General features: G+C 51.6%; 1 long non-coding RNA gene across 1 annotated transcript; it reads right to left on the bottom strand.

Moving 5' to 3' along the window:
• Positions 1 to 1,697: 1,697 nt before the first annotated feature.
• Positions 1,698 to 4,859, bottom strand: LOC136384026 (uncharacterized). The gene is made up of 3 exons (XR_010747512.1): positions 4,651 to 4,859; positions 3,303 to 3,526; positions 1,698 to 2,624 (listed from the first exon to the last, which is right to left on the bottom strand). It is a non-coding gene; the product is annotated as an uncharacterized lncRNA (long non-coding RNA).
• Positions 4,860 to 5,904: the final 1,045 nt, after the last annotated feature.

Below are 5,904 nucleotides of genomic sequence, written 5' to 3'. Positions count from 1 at the left end.
ACACCCTTCTAACCTTCAGGCCCAGCTGCTCTGCAGCACGGGCAGCTGAGCACAAGGCTGGGCGGCTCGGGGAAGCAGGAAGGGCCACACCTGTGCAGGTGAGGCGTGCGCGTTTCCTTATGCAGCCTTTAGGTTTCCATTTACTGTTACCCTGAGCGTACCCGAGAAGGCAGAATGTTGAGCTGGTAGCTGAGAGTGTGCCTTTCCAAAAAGCAGTGCCAAGCTCAAGTGCCAGCTCAGCCACGGACTACTTGTGAGACTTCAAGCCAACTAACGGCACCGCCCCCAGTCCTCAGATTTTCCATTCGTGCTTTGGGATAAATAATCCAATAAGGAAAGCGAACCACGGATAGAGAGAGCCAGTTCACTGAAGAACAACTCTAAATGGCCAGTAAACATATGGCCACGTGCTCCAGCTCTGTAGTCACCAGGAAACTGCAAATTAAGACAGGACCTCACTGGTGCCAAATTTGTATAAGCTTGAGAATGTTTATCCTCGGCGCAGAGGCACTGTCACGCTGCTGGTGGGAATATAAATCGGACCAGCCACATTAAAGAGCTTTTGATGTGCAAACCCTTGGGCTTCACAACCCCACTTCTAGGAGGCTCTCCTGAAGAAATAACTGTGCATATGGTCGTTCATTGTACTGCTCATAACAGTTTTTAAAAATTGGAAAGGAAACATTTTAACTGTTCCTCAATAGCAGGAAGGTCAGGGCCGGTGATTGCATATAGCCCTGTGGCTCCTGATACAGAAACAATTCTAACAGGTGTGGTCACCTGAAAAGAGCAAGTCAGGGAACAATTTCACGTAAGGCAATAGCATTTATGTGGAAATAAATGTATATTTTCATTTTGGGGGGGAGTAGGTACACGGGCCAGGTCCAGGAGGGTGTACATTTAACTGTGCACAGTAGTTACCTCCAGGAAGAGGGGAGAAGACAACAGGAGGAAGGAGGGAAGACGTCCGCTTTTACTCTGTGCTCTTTGATCTAGATTTTTGCGTCTTTTACAATCCGTACTGTGGGGTTATTCTCGTCTTCTGTCGCCTCGGTTCCCTGCCGAGCTCTCAGGGCAAGACTGAAATGGGAGGTTTGGAGCAGAGTTTGGAGGAACGATGAGGACTTCAGAACTGGACGGATTAAACTTCAGATGCCCGTTAGTTGTCCAGCTGGAGATGCCAAGCAGGCAGTTGGGCGGAGGAGTCTGAACGAGGTTTGGGCATCACATCTGAAGAGGAGTCTCGTAGGATTTATGGGCAGTGTGCAGAGGAGTTCCATTAATAACATGTGATGGGGGCTCGGAGCCCAGTGTGGTGAGCGGCCCCGCCCTGGATCCCAGCGTCCTGGACGCAAGTCGAGGTCTGTGTGTCTAACCCAGGGCCGTGTCTGAGTCAGCCCTTCCCACCCGTTGGCTTCGCGGGCACCTCATCGAAGGTTCCCTCCGTCTCGCTCCCGGCACTGCTCCCTGCTGGGCCTTTGAATCTACAGCTCCGTCTGGCTGAACCCTCGTGACGGGCCCTGAGGTGCTCGGCTTGCCCTTCTCTTGACCTGGTGTTTTCAGGTCCTCATTACTCCAAGCTTCTGGGCTGCAGGGAGGCCCTCCCCCCCCCCCCCCCGAGTAACCCCACCCTTCTCACCCCCATTCTGCAAACTCCAGCCCCGGCGGAGCCCAGGTTCCTTATCCACTCAGCAGATTTAACATTCGCTCACCTTTCTGCAGTTTCTAATTGAATTCCCAGAAGGCGGACAGACAGGGTGGGGCAAAAGTAGGGTTACAGTTATGATGATGCAAAACACAGAGTTTATTCTTGTATATTAGTATTTATTAATTATTGTATGATGTTCCTTACAAACGATGGTCACCCTACTTTTGCCCCACCCTTATTTTTATTATTACTTCTGCCGTCTTGACAGATGAGAAAATGGAGGTTTAAAGAGACGAAATAACCTGCCCAAATTCACCCAGGTGGGAAGTGCCTCAGTGTCCTATTGCTGCATGCCAATTTTTTGTGCCAAATTGCCACAAACTTTTTTTTTGCAAACTAATGCGATGAACATCTATTATCACACAGTGTCTGTGCACCGGGAGCCAGGGCTCACGGCAGCTGGGTGTTCTGTCTCAGAGTCCCGTAGGAGACAGTCAGGGTACCGACCAGGGCTGGGGTTTCCTCTGAAAGTTCAGTTGGGCAGGGATCTACTTCCAAGGTACTCAGCAGTTGTTGACAGAATTCAGTTCTTCTTGAACTATTGGACTGAGGAGTTCAATTCCTTGTTGGGCTGTCAGCTGGAGGCCAACAGTTCCTTGCCACGTGGTCCTGTGCAATGTGGCTGTTCACTCCATCCCTGTGTGTGAGCTGAGAAAGCAGAACCTACCATCTCTGATAAGCTAATCTCTGAAGCAACATCTCATCACCTCCGCAGGATTCTGTTGGGAAGGAGGAAGTTGCTAGGCCGACCACACTCAAGGGGAGGAACCACACAGGGCACAAAGGGACAGGGGGTCATTGGGGGCCATCGTGTCATCAACCTGCCACAGGAAGTAACACTTGGGGTTTAACTCTGGCCTTGGGGCTTCTTCCTTCTGTGCATGTCCGGATCTGACATGGTTGTGTTCTGCTGTGGCTTGAACAAAAGGGTGGCAATAACATTATACTTTTCTCACATGACTCCACCAACTAAAATATCTTTTAGCAGGGATATTGAGTAACCTGATTTTAACAAGCAAAACATGGGACTTTTCAAATGAACATGCTTTTTCCAAAACAGTGTTATTTAAAGCTAAGTAGCTGAGGCGGTGGTGGGAGAGAAAATGGTGCCCCTGTTATAAAGACAGCGGATAACCACTGTCGTCACATTTTAACCAGTCCTGCATCCATGGACCTGTGGAGAATCATCTCTGTGTGCCCAGCCCAGCCCAGAGGGGAACGCCGCCGCCCTGGACAAGGCGGTGGGTCAGAGGAGCAGGAGAAGTCCAGCCACCAGTGCCACACCAGCCTTCTCTCTGAGCCTCCTCCTTCCATGCCACACGGGTGGACGACCACCAACACCCCCTGAAAACTGCTGACAGGGACAGTCCCCGGCTCTGCGGCTTCTCGGCCCCTGATGGCAGTCTCGGGCTTCCCTCTGCTTCCTCCTGTCTCTCAGGCTGCTATTATGTGGGGCTCCCTCCCTACTGCCCCCACTTTTCAAAATGATCGCTTCGGTTCCCACGACCCCCGCTGGTCTCATCGTCTGGACCTTCTGTCTTGAGCTGAACCCAGATGGGTCTATGTACTGAAACACTGTTTACTAAGAACTCACCGTAGGCCAGATATTCTTCCAAGCATGGGAAAAGAGATATTCCTTGGACGTGGGTATCTGTGTACATAGATGCCTATGACACAGTGGCTCAGAGCACGGCTGTGAGGTCAGATAGACCCTGCCATTTTAGTAACAGTGAACTCGGCTTGGGCAAGTTACTTAATCTTTCTGAGCCCCGGGTTCCTCTTCTGTAACGTAGAGATCATTATTCCTTCTGGGTAGGGCTGTCGTGAGAATCAAGGGAAATAATCTGTGTGGAACACCTAGCACCGTGTCTGGCACCTTATAAATACTTAAACGTTATTTCCGTGTGATCAGCACGGCGCAGACCATTAGCAGCCATTCCCCATCCTCCCAGAGCTGGAGCCCGCGAGACGGCTGGAGCCACGTGGGTCTTGTACGCAGCTGTGTCCTCCACACCTGGCACAGGCCTGGCCCTTGGGGAGCGCTCAGCAACCGTATGTGGAACGGGGTAACAAGTGAATAATGGCTACTGCAGTCAGCAACAAAATATCCTGTCTAATGCAGTTTTGCAAGGAGCCCAGTGATCTCTCAGTATCGTCTACTCTGTTTCAAAGCCCACCTTAGGCCCTGGCCGGTTGGCTCAGCGGTAGAGCGTCGGCCTGGCGTGCCGGGGACCCAGGTTCGATTCCCGGCCAGGGCACATAGGAGAAGCGCCCATCTGCTTCTCCACCCCTCCCCCTCTCCCTCCTCTCTGTCTCTCTCTTCCCCTCCCACAGCCAAGGCTCCATTGGAGCAAAAATGGCCCGGGCGCTGGGGATGGCTCCTTGGCCTCTGCCCCAGGCGCTAGAGTGGCTCTGGTTGCGGCAGAGCGATGCCCCGGAGGGGCAGAGCATCGCCCCCTGGTGGGCAGAGCGTCGCCCTTGGTGGGTAGAGCGTCGCCCCTGGTGGGCGTGCCGGGTGGATCCCGGTCGGGCACATGCGGGAGTCTGTCTGACTGTCTCTTTCCGTTTCCAGCTTCAGAAAAATACAAAAAAACAAAAAAAAAAAACAAAGCCCACCTGAGATGACTGAGGAACAGGTTCGGCAGTTTAGTTAGGCATTTCACCAAGGCTACAGGGTTAATCTTGCCTTGCCTAAGACCATACAATAAATCTGGCGTGACTCTAAGGTGGAGACCGAGATTCTTGAACTCTCAGCTCACTACTACATATCCAGTATGTTGAGATCATCTTCCCAGCCTGACTGATTGAGCAAACAGGGAACAGCCCCTCTCTGAATGGGGACTTTCTAATTCCTTGTGACCATGACTCATTTTGGAAAAAGCCTATCAGTTGTCCCGGGCCTTGGTGCTGAGCAAATAGTGGAAGAGAAGCCAGCTGCTCACCACTTGTCAGACTGAGAGTACAGTCTGAACGTCCCTGCAGACTGACCTGGAGCCCCCGTGGGCGATTTCTCTGCGCAGCAGCGTGGTGACCCGCTCAAGCATGACCAGCAGCCATTCTTGGAGAATGATATAACAAGTCTCTGTATCAGGTGATCTGGCCTCTAGTCCCAGCTGCACTGGCTGTGTGACCTTGGAGACGTTTCCTTACGCTCTCCGCACTTTCGTTTTCTCTTCTGGAAAGGAGGAACTGTAACACCTTGCCAGGCTTTAATGAGACAATGTATGATGAGAGGTTCCCAGCCCAGTGCCCAAAGGATGCTTGTGGAGTTTGGATCTGAATGTCATCCCATGCGGTGACAGTCCCGGGAAAATCTTCTAGTGCCCCGTGTCTCCCCCCACGGCCTGGCCCAATTCCCATTGGCAGGTTGGGCGAGGCAGTGATTTTTCAGGAGATGTCTCTCAGAGCAGAGCACTTTTGTCAAGCAAACTTAACACGGAGTGGAGCCGAGGTACATGAAGCCCATCGGGCGGAGCTCACGTCGGAGCAGAGCGGGGCCTCGTCTCTGATCTGCCCCTCTGCAGTTTGTGGTGGTCTCCTCTGTGTCTCCGTGAACCCAGAGCCTCTCGGAACTTGGTTTGGAAAACAACGGAGCAAACCAACCGAAACAGCAACTGAACTAAAAGTATTATGCTACATGGTCCCTGTCAAAGTAATAATAATATCAATATATTATCGTACTATAAATGCTAGCTATTATTATTATTATTTCTGGCATTTACTGCAGTGGTTCTCACACTTTAGCTTTCTTCAGAGTCACCTTGAAATCTTATTAAAACAAAGATTGTTGGATGGCTCTGGCCGGTGGCTCAGTGGCAGAGCATCAGCCTGGCGTGTAGGTGTCCTGGCTTCAATTCCTGGTCAGGGTGCACGGAGAAATGCCCATCTGCTTCTCTACTCCTCTCCCTCCCCCCTTCTCTCTCTCTTCTCTTCCCACGGCCATGGCTCGATTGGTTCGAACACATTGGCCCCAGAAGCTCGATTGGTTCGAACACATTGGCCCCAGAGGATGGCTCTGTGGAGGCTCTGCCTCAGGTGCTAAAAATAGTTCAGTTGCAAGCATAGCCCCAGATGGGCAGAACATTGGCCCCAGACAGCGGTTGTCAGGTAGATCCCGGTTGGGGCATATGCAGGAATCTGTCTCTCTATTTCTCCTCCTCTCACTTGGAAAAGAAAATAATAATATATAAATAAAC

Source organism: Saccopteryx leptura, chromosome 12 (genome assembly GCF_036850995.1).
Source record: "Saccopteryx leptura isolate mSacLep1 chromosome 12, mSacLep1_pri_phased_curated, whole genome shotgun sequence".
NCBI classification, from domain to species: Eukaryota; Metazoa; Chordata; class Mammalia; order Chiroptera; family Emballonuridae; genus Saccopteryx; species Saccopteryx leptura.
Note: the sequence above shows the minus strand (reverse complement) of the source record. Positions and strands in the feature narration are given on the sequence as shown.